General features: G+C 53.8%; 1 long non-coding RNA gene across 1 annotated transcript in view; it reads left to right on the top strand.

Moving 5' to 3' along the window:
• The first annotated feature begins 7,730 nt into the window (after positions 1 to 7,730).
• The window catches only part of LOC139021407 (uncharacterized), a 30,530-nt gene continuing 19,546 nt past the window's right edge, over positions 7,731 to 18,714 (top strand). Inside the window, exon 1 of the long non-coding RNA XR_011473502.1 lies at positions 7,731 to 7,987. This is a non-coding gene — a long non-coding RNA (uncharacterized lncRNA). The remainder of the gene's footprint in view (positions 7,988 to 18,714) is intronic.

Here is an 18,714-nt window from a genome sequence, read left to right as displayed (position 1 = left end):
CAGAACCACTCAGCGCTTCATGGGCTGCAGGTGACTCAGCTAAATGCTCCCTGCTCCTCGCTGCTCCACATGCTCACGCACTCACATCGGGCTCCTGGACGGGCAGGACCACCAGCCCGGCCCACTCTGTCTCTGGCCCAGTAGGCCAGGCCTGGCATCCCCACCTTTTCCGAGGCCCTTAAAGCCACATGGCCTACTGTGGGGAGCTGACAGGTGTGGGGGTCTCCTGGCGGGTGTCCATTGAGCACCAGTCAGCCCTAAAAGCTGTGGACCAGCTGAAAACACTCAAAGTTCAGGTTGCATTTGTTGGACTAGGACACCCTGGCAGGTGCAGAGCGATGGGCAATGAGAAGGACCCCGACTTCCGCTTGGCTGGTGCGACTGGTGCCCTCCATGCACCAGCCCTTGAATGCTGCGCCCTGAAGAGGGGACACTTCTCTCAGCCAGCATACCAGGAGGAATCAGGGTACAGAGGGGCGACGCCCCAGCTCCCAGGCCTGGTCAGCAGGTGCTTGGAGTGGCATGGAGCCGGGCACACAGCCCTGCCGGGACGGTGCCCTGAGACTCCGCCTAGCACCATTAGAGCTCTTTTTCTTCTGGGAATCGGTAAATTTTCACTAATCTCCCCAAACATTGTCAGAGTCTGTTTTCTTAAAGTACAAACATATACAGTACATTCATCATTTAAAATACCATTTTCTTAATGGTTGAAAACGTTCTCTAGCTGCTTCTGTGGAACTGTGAACAGTTAGGAAACAGCGCATTCCATTTCAGAAATAAGCAGTGTTACTGATCTTCACAAACATCAGGTGGTGGGATGATTAAATTAGGGGAGGCCAGTTTTCTGCTAATCACTGACAATCCACGTGGTGGTAATCTCCGTGATTGGTCGCATTGGACGTGCTAGTGCAGCCACAGGCATCAAAGCCGGTACCCGCTGATTGACCTGCACTTCCCCTTCCTGTGGACCAGCCAGAAACACTCAGAGTTCATGTTGCTTTTGTCAGACTAGGGTGCCCTGGCAGTGCAGAGTGATGGGCAATGGGGGGAAGACTCTGACTTCCGCTTGGCTAGTGCGTCTGGTGCCCTCCATGCACCGGGCACTGGAATGCTGCGCCCTGAAAAGGGGGGGACGGTGCGGGGACGGTGGGGGTATAGAAGGCCCAGGAGTCAGCAGGTGGGAGACTGGTGGTCATGTCCCCTCCCGCCTCTCCAGGGCTATGACCCAGGCCTGGTCCCTGCACATGTGGCCTCCACATCAGGTGCGTGGGCAGAGTCTCCACCCCTAATACGGGTTCTCTCCCAGGAGCTTCGGTAGAGCGGGCTTCTGGCATAAGAGCATCACACTCAAGATCAACCCCAGGAAGACAATGGGCCACTCTGTGAACGTGGGGAAACCAGCACGCTTCTGAGTAATGCACGGGTCAGAGAGCACCTTTCAAAGGAAACGAAATGAAAAACAGGGATGAACAGAAACAGCCAAATATGTGGGATGCACCCAAGTGCTGAGAAATTTACAGCATTAGAACCAGAAAGGTCTCCAGGTCATATCCTGAGCTCCTCACCCAAGAAACTGGAAAAAGAAGAGCAAGACAAACCCAAAAACAAGCAGGAGGGAGGAATAATAAAGAGCAGAAATCAATGCTAAAAGTAAGAAAAAAATAGAAGGAATGAAACTAAGGTCTGGTTCTTTAAAAAGTCAAGAAATTAATAAATCTCTAGCAAGACTGGTAAAAATAAGGAGAAGACACAAATGCCGGGAACAAAACAAGGATTATCACCACAGTGTCTCTGCTAAAAAGACAATGAAGGAATATTATGAACAACTTCATGAGCATAGATTTGACATCATGGAAGAAATGGACCAATTCCTTGAAAATCACACCATCAAAAGTCAACCAAGATGAACTAGGCAATCTGAATACCTCTTTAATCATTCAAGAAACTGAATTTGTTATTAATACTCCCCCTCCCCCAATAAAATCTCCAGGCTCAGATCGATTCATTGGATAATTCTATCAAATGTCTAAAAAATGACATGATTCTTTCCAGAAAATAGAAAAGGAGGGACACAACTCATTCTGTGAGGCCAAACCCAAATAAAGATAGTATGGAAAAAAAAGAGAGAAAACTACAGACCAATATCTCTTCTCAACGCAGACACAAACACCGTTATTAAATATTAGCAAACTGAACCAACAGTGTCTAAAAAGAACTGTCCTCCACGGCTGAGTGGGATTTGTTCCAGGGGCAGGGCTAGGCCAATGTTTGGGGTCGGTCGGTGTAATCCACCCTCTCAACAAAGCAAGAGGAAGCATTTGCAGCCACATCAATCAACACAGAGAAAGCATTCTAGAAAATCCACATTCGTTCAGGATATGCTCTCAGCAGGTGGGGACAGAGGAGGTTACCTGTAACATATGCTGGAGCTAACATCACAGTCAACAGCGAGTCACTGATGATGCCAGTGGTGTGCATGTGTGTGTGTGTGAGATGTATGTGTGTGGTATGTGTATTTGTGTGCAATGTCTATGGTGTGTATGTATATGTGTGTGTCTGTGGCTTATGTGTAGTGTGTGTCCAGTGTGCGTGTGTATGTGTACTAGTATATGTGCTGTGTATGCATGTAGCGTGTAAAGTGTGCGTGTGTATGTGTATAATCCGGTGTGTATGCAGGTAGTGTGTAAAACACGTGCATGTGTATGTGGCATGTGCATGTAGTGTGTAAAGTGTGTGGGCGTGGGCGTATATGTGATATGTATGCATGTAGTGTGTAAAGTGTGTGTGCGTGTGTATGTGGAGGGGCATGTGTTTGTGGCGTGTCTGAGCCCACAGCAGCCATTTGGAGAGCTGGCCCCACATTGGCAGGGACACTTAGCCAGATGGGGTGTGAATACAGCAAACCCCTGCACCAATCAGAGGTGCGGCGAGCCCACAGCTGTGGGCTCCAGAGTAAGACAGATTCTCTTCATTCGCCGCCTGTCACCGCAGGCAGTTACCAGCCTATCAATTGTGGGGGGAGGAAGGCTTAATGGGGGGGAGGGCCGGGGTGGCTGTGAGAGGTGCCCATTTGCCTCTCCCAAGCGTTCCTCCTTCAGGAAAAGTGTAATTGTATTATTTCTAGAATTGGTAGCGTGAACGTGGAAGGCAGGGTGTACTTTAACATTTTGCACTGCGTATCCGGCATATTTTTTCCAGTAATAACTTTCAATTTGACAGTTCACTTATCTGCGGTGATTAGCTATGATTTTGACCCATCTGAACGGTGACATACTGTCGTGAAGGGATATTTGTATTCTGTGCGTTGTCAACGAGGCCAAATTCCAGGCATATTTCCCAGGAATGTTTGATCACAGGGAGTGGGACACCTGTGATGAGGCTGTCATGGAGGCACTGGTAGCTACATCTGTGCCTGGCATTGTGTTTGGAAACGGGAGGGAGACGCCCAGAGGTATTTCCCACCAGCTTCCAGCTCGAGTCACTAGCGTACTATTTCAGTGGGGAGTCGGTGCCCCGCTCCCCTGGGAACCAGAGCTCCAGCTGCCTGGGTGACTGAGCTTCATCATTTGGGGGTGCCGTTTGGAGTGATTGATCTCTCTCTCCACCTGGGAGGGAGGGTTGCTGCCAGCAGTGGCCCAGGTCTGCTACGGATTCAGACAAGAAGGGCCACTGGTGTGCCTGCCACTGCTTCTCACGGGGATTGGGTGTGGCGACCCCAGGGTCTTGGGGTCAGCAGCTCAGGGCTCCTCTGCTCTTTCCTGGACAAGCTGATGGTACAGAAAATATAAGAGTTGCTCTCGGCCTTTTGGTGGCCCCTCACCATCCTGGGGTGTCCCTCTGTGGCTGGCCTTGTGGTCCCTCTCGGCACAAGGAGGGAAAGTCACACTTCAGAGCTGCCAGAGAAGGAGAGGATCCCCAGCCCCCACAAACTTCCCAAGAGCCCCTGACCTGAGATGGTGGCTTCCGTGACAAGTGGCTGAGACCATCCGCGTAGCGTCGCTATGCCAACTGCAACACCATCGTGTAATTCAATGACCACAGTGGGGTCTGGATGGGGCTTGATTAGCAGTCAGACCATGGAGGTACAGGAGAAATTGAAACAGCTGTTAATTTGATTTGAGTTCATATTCTTCAAGAACTGATTGTAAGCGGGGAATGCTAATTAATCTCTTTTCCCACATTTTTCACATGAGTTGACCGACGACCGTGAAACAGCCATTTGATGGTGGTGCCACTTGCTGGTCGATGCCAGTTAGGTCTGCGCTTCAGGTCTGGCGTCTGCAGGGTGTTTGTTGCCCATCCATGCCATGCCCTGGCTCACACGTACCCCTCCGTCTTTGTGCCAGCCCCCACTCCAGGCCCCGGGTCCTAACTGGCTGCAAAGCCCTATGGCCGTCATATCTGTCTCCAGCTTCTCTCTACTCAAATCCGTCCTCCCTGCAGCTGCTCAAAAACCAATACAGTTTTCACCAAACTAACCTTACAGATGTACATTACAGCCCATGGGGTAGGGCAGGGAACAGAAAAATGGGTCCTATTGAGCAGGAGAAAACCACTGTATTAGCAGGCAATGTGATTGAACACCTGGGAACACGCAAGAGGACTTAATGAAAATCCATTAAAACCACACACAACAAGTCGAACTCTCTGGTTCTACAGGTTGGCCAGATTGTTTTCAGTAAGTAGCATTTCCGTGTACCAGCAGCAGCAATTAGGAGGTGTGTCAGGGCGGCACTAATCGTAGTGACTGCCTGGGGCCCAGGGGTGCGGCTGGGAGGGAGGCCTCTGCAGGACTGGGCCCATGCAGGGCTCCTCCATCTCCGGGTCACAGCTCACCGTCTTCAAATCCTCGTCTGGGGTCCGCTTCTGGGGTGACCTGACCTGTGATGAACCCTTCTGAAACCCCTTCAGCTTCCAAACGCACCCAACAGTGGGGCCAGCTGGATGACCTCAGCCCAGACATACCACCCATCGGTCCATCCTCATGTGACCTTCACCCATCTCACCGTCAAGGTGAAGTTGGTGCTAGGTCACACGGTGATGAACCAGGCAGCCTGGACCAGAACCAACGTCCGACTCAAATACCCTGTGACCCTCGTATTGAACAGGGACGTCAGTAGACACAGAGCCCCTCAGAGCTGGGGGACGTTAGAGACTTCGTCCCTCACCTCCTCCTACAGACGGGACACTTAGGGGCAGGGAAGGACAGGCGATCTGAGACTGGGGCCATGGTGCCTGATTTCTGACACTCCCCTCGTCCCTTGGTTTTTATGGACAGGATGAAACCAGGCCAGTCCCATGGGCGGGACATGTAATAAGACCAGGACCACGCTAGCCAGAAGGAGGAGGCTGCCTCTTGTGCCACAGGCTGAACCAGGTCTGCTGCATTAACACCCTAGAACATTCTAAAATCATGGAGTTCTCCTGAGAATAAACGTCCAATTGCATATGGAGCTTACGAGCCACCGCCTGCCTGCCAGCTTGGAAAATAGTTTTTCTTCTTTGATGTCCTCAGTGGTATTCTCACCTCCAGGGTTGCAGGCACATCACCCACAGTGTCACGTGCCCACTTCACCCCAAAGGCATGATTTCCTAAAACTGAGAGCATGTTTTTAAAAAGGGACAGAAGGGTCTTTTCAATATCTTACATTCTCGGGATACTTTTCAAAGTATTACACTCCTGTGACTAGATCTACAGGCATTGTCTTTTTTCTCTTTTTCCTTTAAGAAAAAAAGAAAGAAATACTATAAACCACCATTTTCAGGTGAAGGACTAAAAAAATTGCTATAACGGCAGCCACTTCTATCAGAAATCGTGAAGAAGGTGGGGATGTGTGAGCTGACGTGAATTCGCATCTGGAAGGCCCCGCAGGGAGAGCAGGCAATTCCCATCCGCTGTCCTGGTCGGCTGGGGACCCTGCCTCCTCGTGTGCCGCACCCCTGCGCCCCAACTCCCTCTGTCTGTATAAAGACAGGGAGGCCAGCGGCTGGTCCCTCCTGACACCCTCCTATCACCTGAATTTACTGTGTGAAATAATTGCTTTCGGGTCCATTTTGAAATGTCAAGGAGTGAGTAAAGGCTTGAATATTTATAGGTGTTGGGACCCACTCGAAGGAGAGGGAAACGTGAAATACAGAGCGGCCGTGGGAACCAGTCTGAGCGCCTTTAATAGGAAGTTTGCAGGCAGGAGCTGAAGGCATGTGGGGCCTCCCCCGGGCTTCCCTTGGACGTTTGCTAAGCCCGGGAGCTGAGCCAGCACCTGAGCGGGAGGTGGAACCGCGCCTCTTTAGGGTCCTCCCCCCCCCGCCCCCCTCTATTTATCTCCAGTTCTCCCACCTGGTTTAAACTGGTTAGAAGGAATGCCTTAGTGGGAAAGCTAGGTTGGCCCTGAGACCCGGTGAGCAGGGAGGCTCCCCCAGTGCAGCCGACCTCACAGGCAGTTGGGAGTACCGGGCTTGGGAAACTGAGGCAGGGGTGCCCTCAGACACCATGGATCTCTGGTCAAGCACGCCCGTGGGAGACACTGCTTCTCAGAATGGGCAGCGTACAGACATGACCAGTGTCACTAGCATTTCCCTAAATGACTGCTGAGTTAAAAGGTGGCCGTCAGGGCTGGGAGCTGGGCAGGTGCAGGGCAGCCCTCAAGGGAGAAGCAATAACAGCCAACATTTGCTGAGTGCTTCCTGTGTCCAGGCTGTCCCCGTGACCCCTGTGGTCCCCTCAGCTAACCTGGTAGGAAGGCACCTGGCCAGGTGGTGGAGTCAGGACCTGGCCCTGTCACCAAGGGGAGAGGGGCACACTTGGGGTGGGCCTCTGTGTGCTTCACCAACCCCTGTGCCCTGCCTCCTGGGCACGTGGTGGGTGACATTTCCTGCCCCTGAAAATTCCACGTGCTTTGGTGGTGAAATCCTCCCAGTGCTCAACGATGACAGGATTTGGAGATGGTGCCTTTTTCAGGGTGGACCTGAGGATCGATGGCACACAGCAGAGCCCTGGGGAACACCGCTGCTCAGCATGGCTGAGTGAGCCTTTCTCTGTGTGAGGCAGCGGGACTGCAGGCATGCGTGGGTGCAGCCCAGCGGCTCTCCTGCTTTCCAGTGGCTCCTTCCCTGGCCTGTGGGGTTTCACCCACACGCGTGCAGTTGCTGCCCAACCAAGAGCTCAGGGTCTCTCCTCTCTGCTCCTGGGGAGACCCTCCAGACTCTGTCTGTACATTTGAGCTGCCGGCCGGGACCTCTCAGAGAGAAGTGAGAGTCTGCGACCCTCCTGACAGCTGCCTGGGACCTGCCTCGGTCTGTAGGCCAATTCCAGGGCTCACTCCCGCTTTCTCCTCTCTCCAGGGTCACTTACCTGCTACCCGTTGTCCAATATTTGAATACAGATTTTCATATATTTTGTTGGGTTTTCTACAACAAAATATTTTGGCAAGGATGTCAGTTCTCTTGGCAGTTAATTCTTCGTGGTGTAGAAGAAGCTAGTGTGTCTAAGATTCCTGTTATTTAGTTTTTTTTAAAAAAACTTTCTTTGCAGGCCTGGCTTAGCAGTCCATGTGTTCCTCTTGAAGCAGAACCAAGGCAGTCCCGGGGCAGCTGGCCCCTCCTGCAGCCCCCAGCTCAGGGCTCCGTGCTCAGCTCCAGCCCTGTGGAACGGGACCTTGCCTGCCTTCTTCCCATGTCAGCCTGAAGCTCCTGGAGAATGGAGCCAGGGCTTTTCACCTGGACCACGTCCGCAGACAAAGAACCGGGCAGAGCCCACCAGAAGCATCGGGTGCTTGCCGCAGTAAACCCGACCTGAGGCTGGGCTGAAACAGAACTGACTCCCGGGTCCATGGAAGCCCTTCCCTCCCCCTGGGGGCTCCGGCTGCTCGTGGGAACTTGCTGCCCCTTGGCCTCCTCTCAGCAAACAAGCACTTGCGGAGGCGATTTGATCCCCCCAAAATGAGGACCTCGCGGGATGACGTGATGGGCCTAGGAAGGAAGACTTAAGGTTAGTGGGCAGTGCTGTGACCTGCATAGGAAAGGGGGCTGGCTCGGCCTCCGGACTCTGCAGCTGGGAGTGTGCTGCCCGTGAGGCTGGGAGAATCGAGTGGGAGATTAGAGGCGTGCCCTTGACTGCAGTGCCTCCCTGCATCATGGTGGATTGCAGAGCCGGCTCCCGTGGCCCTTACACAGACCAGTAAGCTCATAAGCCTTTGTGTCCTCCAAAGGCGCTCCCCGTCTTCCCGGGTGTGGGCAGAGGGTTGGGCGCTGGGCTCAGGCAGGAGATGCCAATCACCAGCACCTCCAAGAGGCATGTCACGGCCGTGTTCTTAATGCAGGGTTGGGAGGAGCAAGCGGCCTTTTGCGTCTTTCAAAGTTGAACAGCAAAGTACCTGGGGTCGGCCTTCTCGAGCAGATGAAATAGCAGCATCGCTGTGTCCCATACTTTAAGGGAGACAGGTCTGTGCCCCCGGGGAAGGTGTTTGCAAAGCCAATGGCAAACAGGAGTTTGGGATGGCCTGGGAAGCTGCCAGCATCACCAGGGGAGTGTAGAGTCCATCCTCACCAGGGCTCACAGGGAGCAGCTTCACCGTGGGCCTGAAACTGGGGAGAGCCTGAGGCCTGGAAGCTCAGGGCACATGGGTATGGGAAACACCAAATCCACAGCCAGGCCCAGGCTCCTGGGGTGAAGGGAAAGGGGAGAATTTCGAGGAGCTATTGAGGCCTCTTTGGTTGTTAGGCAAAAGACTCCTATTGTACATTAAAATGGAGACAACATCTTTCATTCATGCATCCATCATCCATCCACTCATCCATCCTCCAAACATTTATCCCTCCCTCCCTCCCTCCACCCATCCACCCACCTACCCATCCTCCAAATATTTATTCGTGTATTCATCCATCCGTCCTCCAAACACTTATCCATCCATCCATCCATCCATCCACCATTCACCAAACATCCATCCATCCATCCATCCACCTACCTATCCATCCTCCAAACATTTATTCATGTATTCATCCATCCATCCATCTATCCAACCATCCAACCATCCATCCATCCTCCAAACACTTATCCATCTTCCAAACATTTATCCCTCCCTCCCTCTATCCATCCACCCATCTACCCACCTATCTATCCTCCAAACATTTATTCATGTATTTATCCACCCATCCATCTGTTTTGCCTCACGCCTTTCACTGAATACCTGCTGTGTCCCAGATTCATAGGTCAAAGCCCCAATCCCCAAAGGGATGGTATTTGGAGTTGGGAGTCTAAGGAAGGTCACTGGGGCTTGATGAGGTCATGAGGGTGGGGTCCTCACAATGGGAGTAAGTGTCCTTATAAGAGGAGACCCAAGACAAACAAGCTCTGGGATCTAATGTACAGCACGGTGACTGTCCTATATAATAAAAGCCTAATATGCTAAGTGTCCAGTCGTCCGTTCAACCAATCAAAGCGTAATATGCTAATGATATGCTAAGGCAGCTCAACCACTCGCTATGACGTGCACTGATCACCAGGGGGCAGTTGACTGGTCGACCAGTCACTACGATGTGCACTGACCACCAGGGGGTAGGTGCTCCAACTGGTAGGGTAGCTTGCTGCTGGGGTCCAGCTGATCTGGACTGAGCGAGACAGGCCAGACACACCCTGGAGCCCTCCCGTTGTCCCTTTCTGACTGGCCAACCTCCCGCATCCCTCCCCGACCCCCATCATGCACCGGTGGGGTCCCTCGGCCTGACTTGCGCCCTATCTGGGACCCCTCAGGGGATGTTGGAGAACTGATTTCGGCCCGATCCTGCTCAACGCAGGGGCTACCCACAGGGGAGTGCCACTCAGTCTGAAGCCGGGCTCACGGCTGGTGAGTGCAGTGGCAGTGGCAGGAGCCTCTTTTGCCTCTGCAGCAGCACTAAGGATGTCCGACTGATGGCTTAGGCCCACTCCCCATGGGAAGTAAGCCTAAGCCATCAGTCGGACATCCCCCAAGGGCTCCCAGACTGTGAGAGGGTGCAGGCCAGGCTGAAGGACCTCCCCCCGCAAGTGCACAAATTTTGTGCACCGAGCCTCTAGTAGCTAATACTGTTGTATACTTGAGAGCTGCTATGAGAGTAGATCTTAAATGTTATTACCACATAAGAAAAGATAACTATATGACACAATGGAGGTGTTAGCTAACTCCATTCATTATGCAAAATCTGTGAGAAAAACAAGAAGAGACGCCAAAGAGAGGGCCTCTCTCTGCCATGTGCGGACACCGTGAGAAGGCTCTCCACATGCAGGGGAGAGGTCCCACCAGGCTCTGACCCTGCCGGCGCCCCGACATCAGACTTGCAGACTCCAGACTGTGAGAAGATAGCTCTGTTGTTCAAGGGCACCCAGTCTGTGGTCTAATTAGTACGGCAGCCCGAGCTGACCAGGACAACCCCACCAGCAAGCAGGACGAACGGGACTTGCATTTCCTGGAGCAAAGACAAGTGGCTGGCCCAGCAGAGGTCTTTGCTGACATGCATGAATATGCGTCTGAGTTTTGTCAGCTTTCAAAAAGCATCAAAAAGATAACCCATCGCTTTTATCTAGTTAGCAAGCTATTTTAGAAGAAATCTGCTCACATATGAGCTCGGCCCACATCTTCCACGGAAGAGCCTGACGCTCCCGTGGTCCCAGTGTTCGTGCCACCAATACTGTCGCTAAGGTCCCAGGGCATCACTTTAGATCCGTCTGCTTTCGTTCATCGTCAGTGCGAGGCATGTGTTCCTGCCTAAGCTCTGGGAGTGGTTCCTGAGTGAGGAGGAAGGGTTGAGTTCTGATGCCTCTTCTGTTGAGTCAACTCTGGATCTGCCGGTCCTCACTGGGCCCCGTGACTCCGTGGGAAGGTCTGCAGGACAGAGCTCAGCAGACCTGCACTCCCGGGCTGGGAGGGGCCACACAAGTCACTGGGGCCAGTATCTCCTTGGAGCCACGAGGAAAGCAAGGCTTGGGGATTAAGAAGGGCTGCCCACGGGTCTGTGGTGGGCCCTTCCTCCTGCCGGGGACCGCCCGGTGGGTACGCGAGAGCCGTCGTTGTCTGTGTGTCTGTCCTTAGGAAGGAGAGCCTGCATCCCTCCCAGGAAGCACCAGGGCCAGGGGCTACGGGGCAGCTGCCCTTTGCTGTGATCTTTTGGGAGAAGCACCGAGACCACTTCCAGTGTGTTGCCCGCAGGATGCCCGCTGGGCCCAGGAGGCTGTGCCCCGGGGGTCTTGCTGCTGATGGCACACACCGGCCTGGAGGCTGACACTTTGCCACAGAGCTCCGTGGACAGCGGCAGGCCCTGGGCGGGAGCGGTACACGAGACTTCCGATGTTGTTATGCGTTTCAAGCTCGAAATGACCATCTCTTGTCCAACTTCTTCTAAGTTCTGTGCTAATGATGCTGAAGTAGGAAGGGGATGTGTCTGGTCTCTGCCGACTGCCTTCTCTTTCTCTGAGCAGAGGCTCTGCCAGGAGGTAAGATGCTTAGAGGAGACAGACTGTGTGGAAACAGAGAAAAGGGAGCCTCGGGTTCATCTGAACCCACACTCGTCTGGGGGGCAGGGATCCAAGATGCTCCTGCCAGTGTGGGCCCCGCTGTTCTGCCTCCTGCCACCTCCAGAGCCTCCATGCTTGCTCTTCGGGGCGGGAGATGGGGGTGGGGTGGGGTGGGGTGGGGGGGTGGAGGGCATCTACTCTTCCCGGAGGTCCTGTAGCTAAGACTGGCTCTTTCTTACCCAGCAGTAGGGACATTTCTGACATGTTTTATTCAGTAATCTTGATTTCACTTGGAACTGGAAAGTGGCAAAAATGGCAATATTACATCTTTTTGAAAAATGATATTTTTCGTAAAAGACTTTGTTATCTACATTAAAAAAGGACACCAACATGCTTATATTAGTTGTTGGCATTACTTCTAAAAGAGTTCACATTCAACTGGGCACTGAAGATAAGCCACAGCCACATGCTTTTAAAGAGCACATTTCCACCACGGCGATTGCAGTGGCGCCACGACACGGAGAGGCTGGGCACGGGGCCATGTGAGGCCCAGCCGGGCAGGGAGCCTCGCCAGGTGGGGCCTGGAGATGTGTGAACAGAGCCGGGTGGCGCTCGGGTGACGAGAACACATGCATGCCGAGAGGAGAAGCCATGTGGCTGGAGGCAGAGGGGGGAATGACACACACCCAGGAACCAGGGCCTCCAGGGGCTGGAGGGGACAGGAAGGAGCCGTTCAGACTCGGCCTCTGGAGCTGTGAGAACGTGTTCCTGCTGCTCTAAGCCCCCGGTTTGGGGTGATTCGTTGTAGCTGCCCCAGGACTCGAACACACTCCCGTGCCCAGCTCTCCCACCTGTTCCCTCCCGGTGGGTCTCCATGGAGATGGGGGAGGCCAAGTGGGAGCAACTGTGCATTTCCCACCATTCACTAGGTCACTTGCCTATTGATTTGGGACAATTAGTGACAACTGGCCCTTGGGCAACTGGCCAGGCGGGCATGGAGAAGGCAGAGGGAGAGGGAGAGGGGAAGGAGCGGGAAATAGGACCAAGGCATGGGGTTGGCTCCAGGCGAGGCCGCTGCTAGCGAGGGAGGAAGGAGCAGAAGGAACTAGGGCGGGAGGACGGTTTGGTGCCTCCTAGGATCTCAAGAGTGAGGATAATGCCTACAGGGCTCTGGGGTGTCGGGACTTTCGGTCCTGGGCTTTGCTCCAAGGACAGAGCAGCAGCCGGGTTCTCTTCAGTGCTGGTCACTGTGTCCTCTTTGGCCAGTGGTCAGCCCCCCACTTCCCACCTGCCCCTCCACCCCAGCGCTTCCTCCCTCCAAGTCTTTCACCAAAGACTGATTTCTCTTTATCTTTGTGTGTTGTTCACAGCGACAGCAGTGGCCTGCATTTCTGAAGAATCTTCCCTCTTTTGTGTGTGTGTTTTTTTTCTCCCCAATCCAAAGGGATTTTGGAGGACTTTTATCTCCAGCGAAGAGAAAACCCTCTGGAGTAGCAACAGCAGCCAGCCGCGGTGTCTCGCCTCATTAGGAAGTTAGGGCCACAGCTCTTGGGCGACTTAATTGCAAGCCCCCCTCCCTTTTCCCCCGTTCCTTTGCAAAACATCAGTCAAGTCATTGTCATCTCACAATTCAAAACAATTAATTTAACAAAAAACTTAAACATACTTTGCTGTTTCATGGGAAACCTTAACATGCTATTTCCAGAACCTTCTCTTATTTCTGGGGACCATCAGGTGTTTCTGGCTCCAAGCACATCCTCAGCTGCAGTGGTAAATGGCCCAGGCCTGGCCCCTCTTGAACTCGCTCTCAAGAACCACTGACTTCGAGAGGTGCCTGGAGTGGGATTTTCCTGGGAGTGAAGTCCACTCTCCTGAAAGTCCTTCCATCTCCTGATTCTGTGTGATTGAAAAGCCGTGTTCCTTCCTTCTGGTTCCCCAAGAATCCTCTTACCTTTCTCTTGGTCCAGATCTCATTCAGTGAATACCTTTGCTATCTTCCCGGCCTCTCCAGTTGCTTTGGGTAAACACATTGCCCTCAGCTTTGCCTAGTCTGTGTGCTCCTTATACTGCTTCTGGGCATCACTTCTTTTTCTGCCCCAGGGCCTTTGCATACGCCATTTCTGTTACCCAAAGAGCTTTCCTTGTCCTCCTACATCAGGCCAACTTCTTAATCCTCAGAATGCGGCTCGGGCATCATCACAAACACATGGGCCCCTTCCTTCTGATTGGGTCTCTCTCCAGTGGGCCCTACACTCTGGTTCTGTCTTTGGACATTCAAGCCACACTGGGGAGGGGGGACTCCTTGGCCTCCCACCAGGGCGCTTTCTGGTTCCCAGCATTGTCCTGGCATGCGGGTCCCTGGAAGGGCAGGATATTTGTAAGCTGACCTGTTGTATTTCCAACACCGACTCGTCCTCCCCCAATCGCAGGTGTGTGCCATTTTTTCTTCCTGGCAACAGAAATGACAGTATCATCTGATATAATAATCAAGGGCAAAACGTAATTTGAGTTTTAGGGACACTCTGAGGAAAATTATATATTCAAAAAGGGAAGTAAATTTTCCTAGGAAACAACCACCACTGGGGAAAGCGTGTTTGCTCCTAAGAGACCGGAAAGTAATTGAGCAGCAATTACACCTTCCAGATGGTGTACACATTTAGTGCGTTCGGCCCCATAAAAAGGGAGGCATTTGCAGGAGAAAAGTACAAAAGCTACAGAAACAGATTATCCCGTGACCGTGGACAGGGCGACGTGGCAGCGAGCAGGCGTCTCTGTGCTGAGAACGTGCCAAGTGGGGCAGAGGCGTTTTTCCAGTCACGTAAGCTGATTCCAGGGAAATGCCCTTGTGTCACTAGAATGGTGGGGTCTGTGTCCAGCCCCAGACCTCTCTGCTCCTGTGCACCCGGGGGTCCCACAAACCTGCCCTTCCTGGGCGGGGAGCCTGGTGACCCCAGGTTCACCAACTGGTTTCAGTTAGGGGAGCCTCAGTTTCCTCGCCTGTACTATGGGCATGATCATGGCCTCCCACACCCAGGGTTGTTGTGAGACTTCCGTGAGAGGAAGGACAGGAGCTGGGCACCGGGCCGTACGCTCAGAGAGCACTGGCTGTCCTTGCTGTCGGGTAGAATGGGCCTCAGACTCCCCGCCCTTGGGGCAGGGTTTCCAGTAGCAGGTGCCCGTGTGCACGGGAGTAGAAAACACGGGCTGTGTCATGCTCTGCATTTACAGCGCGGGCGTCCTCCGTCCCGCCCCCCTCCACTCTGGGCACATCGCTCCTCCTTCATTCCGGGGTTTCCGAGCACAGGCTGCTCAGTGGCAGCTCTTGTGAATTTGGCTGTTCCATCGGCCGATCTGCCGATGGCGTTTCCTGGCTCACTGGGTTTGTGCCCCGGGAGAGGCGCCTTCGTCTCTCTGGGTCCATAATCATCTTCAAGGCCACGTGACCAGAGGACCGTGGCTCCTACACGAATCATGATTTCAGTCCAGAAGTTGCATTCTTGAGAAGTACTTTTCGGAACCAAGAAACTTTTAAGCCAGCCTTTCTCAGAGGCAGCAACTACACCCAGGTGGGCAAGACCCCCTGTGCTATCCAGGACCGGGGTTGGTTTCTGAAGCTAGTGGCTGGTAGATCAGACTCTTTCCCCGGACATCACATTTGCTGTGCATCCTTCGGTAGGAGGTCCTGGTCTGTGTGCCCCTTCGTCCTGCGAGGAGCAGAGGGGCCGCGTGCAGACACAGGAGGCTCCCTACTTGGTGGCAGCTTGTCTGCCCCTGCGGAGGCCTCAGTGGAGGGGGAGGCACCGTCAGGACCCCCGGAGAAGCCAGAACAGCGTCCTCAGTGCAAGTGGGTGCCGTGATTGTGGGCACTCAGCTGCAGCTGGGGCGTCAGCGGCGTCCTCCCCTCTGTCCGTGGGCTCAATCTGCAGGGAGGCCTCCAGCTTCTTGCTGGTCCCATCCCAGGCCCCCTGCCCACCGGTTCTTCTGGAGTGTGGTCACCACATGCTCCGTCCCTGGGGCTTTCTGACGTCAGTTTCAAGATCTGGAACTAAACAAGCAGAGAAATTAGAGCTCATGTACCGATCAAGAAGCAGCCAAGACACCGTGGGCCTTGCTCTCAAAGCTGGGGTGGGAATCGGGCTCAATGTGAACGGCTCCACGTGAGGAGCTACAGCTAAACGGCTGGAAAGGAAGGGGCGGCTGCGGGATGCCCCCGGAAAGTGAGCCTCGGTCCTTGGAGAGCCCGAGAAGAATGGTTTGATCCGCTCCTTACAGGAAACTGCCCGTTAATAGGGGACGTTTACTGTCACTTCCTGAGGATTAAAGACATTAGAGATGGTTAATACCTAAAATTATGTTTATGTTCTCCGTGAAAATGTGATAAAAACCACGGGGAACCTGACTTCTGGAGAGAGCCTGATACTCAGGACACGTTGCCTGGGAGACGGCCCCATCTCCGATGGCGGGTCCCCTGGCGAGGGCACAGCCTGGCTCGCTGCTGCCCGCCTGGAAGTGTGACCCTGTCTGCTGTGCCCTCCCTTCCTCGTCAGGGGTCCAGGCCCCTCCCGCTGCCCACTGGGGCTCAATTATGTCTCATTTGGTAACAGGCCAGCCAGTGGGTGGCAGCGCAGCTGCAGGAGGGTCTGGTGAGGCCGCTGGAGAAAGGACAGGCGGTGGCTTCAGCATTTATGCAGATTTGTGACGAAAATGAACCTGGGCGAGGGGAGGGGACCTTGAGGTGCTGGCCCTGGTGTCTCCTGGAAGCCTGAGGCGAGGGGAACACAGATGTCTGTAACAGAGTGAGAGGGGCGCTGCTTTGTTTTCTTTTTCTTTCTTTTTAAAAAATACATTTTTATTGATTTCAGAGAGGAAAGGAGAAGGAGAGAGAGATAGAAACATAAATGATGAGAATCATTGACCGGCTGCCTCCTGCACACCCCCCACTGGGGATCAAACCATGTGCCCTGACCAGGAATTGAGCCATGACCTCCTGGTTCATAGGTCAACCCTCAACCAGGGAGCTATGCCAGCCAGGTGCCACTTTATTTCCAACTGTAGCCCAGGCATCATTCTTCCTCTGACTCTGGTTGTAGAAGCTGGGGAGGCCCAGCTTGCCATGGGCTGCAAGGCACCATGGGCACGGCAACACCAAGGTGATCACCCCTACGTCGGCCACTCATTTGTTCATTTGTAGGAGGACTGGTTGAGCCTGTGTTGTGAGCAGTCTCTTTGCTGAGGCTGAGACGCTGAAGATGCTGTTCACAGCTCCCTGCGTGCAGGGTCTCAGGATGTCCAAGGTCGTGCACCCCAGGAACGGACCAGCTGAAGCACTGCTATGGAGGAGCCGGCTTCCCGCGGAGTCCAGCTGGGCATACAGAGTGCACCCCACGGGCCCAGAATCGTGCTGCTCTAGGAGAGGGCCCGGCCCTCCGGATGGTGCGGGGCTGGGGAGGGAGTCTCTGGGGCTTGCAAGTCTGAAGGAGGGCGCAGGGGGTGTGGGGGCCACTGAGCCTCTCAGGAGGGTGCTGGCCCAGCGTTGGTTGCACAGCTGGTCAGGGGCCAAGTGGCACGAAGGAGGTGGTGAGGCTGCCCCTGCATGGCCCCGGGAGGGCGACTGGCAGTGTGGCCGGTGGGTGACCTGTCCTGAGTTCCTGCTTCTTCCTTTCCCAGCTGTGCCTGTCTCCTCACCTGTACACGTGGACACCGCACGTAGCGCCTCCCGCACAAGGTGAGATGGAATTGCTGAAACGCAACAGCTGGTCCTTCCGGTCACTGTCCCCTGGCTGTTGCTCCTGGGGCTAGGCAGGCCCCATCCTGTGTGGCAGGGCTGCCATCAGGCTGGTCAGTTCACTTCCCGCCTCCTCCTGCCTCAGAACTCACACGGGGTGAGGCCAAGACAAGAGGGGCTCCGGGCGAAGGCTTGCCCCGTCCACGGCACTCCACCAGCTCTTGGTTCCTGGCCTGGGGGTGGGAGGCGGGTCCTCGAAGACCCCTCGGCCCTGCTGACAGGGAAGCCTTGCTTCCTTCTCATCCCTCACCCTTTGTGGGGCCACGAGGTGGGATTTATTGACTCTTTCTGTGCATGAATCCTTGCGTAAGACAATATTTAAATAACAACCCTAAATTTGCAATGACAACTAATAAAGCGAATTCAGGGTTTCAGGGAGCCCTTTATTAACTATAAAGACATTATGGGTAACTTCTAACATAGGAAAATAATGAAAGATCAATATGGCTCGTGGACAAAACTCAATGTGACTGTAAAAATCAACAGGGACTTGCTTGGAAGTAGAATATTTTACACTTTTAAGGCAAATTAATCTCAGTGTCAATAATGAGAAACCACTACGAAGTGGAAAGTGGCCAGCGGGCCCCACAGGACACGTGAGAAACAGCCCAGCAGCCCAGACAGTCTTCAGGGTCCCCCCATGAACCACAAGCTGCATTTCGGGTTCGGTTTGTTTTTAACCTGGTGTGAGGCTTGGAGACCTGGTGGTGGTTTAGTTGGGTGGCCCATCTGAGGCATGCAGCTGCTATCGATTTTGTTTCTATTTGCTGTGTTTTGCTTTTGTAAGTGTGTACCCATAAGCAGAAGGTATATCCATATAGTAAATAAATATTCATCTGCATATAACATACATGTATGCACACACATGTGCTACCAAACCAGAGCGTTCCGCCACCCGACACGCAGCAGAGCCAAACCCTGATCACCGAGTCTGCGGTGGAGAAATTAGGGTTGTTCATCGGAGGCAGGAGAATGAGGAGGTATTGCTTAAAACCCGAACTCCTGATGGCTCTCAGTCAAGAGTTTCTGGAGGTGAAGATTGATTGCGGAGGGGGGTGGGGGGCGGGTCAGTGGTCCCCAGCCAGGCTGATGGGCTAGTTCTTGTGCAAACCTCAGCACAACAAACAAATGAAAAACAACCCTCAAGTTCACCTTCTTAAGCCTCTTTGATGGGATTGGGGATTCGCCCCACCCGTCCGGCCCAATGCCCTGCTTGAGGGTGTGCGGGAAGTGCTTGGGTCAGAGGTCATGAGGTAGAGCTGTGACCCTGCATCATGAGTGAGGGGAGCCTGGAATGGGATCCCCCACAAACAGGTGCCAGGGGTTTCAGAGTTCTTAGCAGCACTTTGCTCCGAGGTCAGAAGTCGGTTTCCCGCAGGGGAGCGTACCCACAGAGAGAGGGCTGATACCCAGGGCAGGAAGGGCAGGGAGCTGCTGGAAGGGG

Source organism: Myotis yumanensis, unplaced genomic scaffold, assembly GCF_028538775.1.
Source record: "Myotis yumanensis isolate MYYU_CA2020_CCGP unplaced genomic scaffold, mMyoYum1.0.hap1 SCAF_13, whole genome shotgun sequence".
Classification (NCBI taxonomy): Eukaryota; Metazoa; Chordata; class Mammalia; order Chiroptera; family Vespertilionidae; genus Myotis; species Myotis yumanensis.
This window is presented reverse-complemented; position numbering and strand designations above follow the sequence as displayed.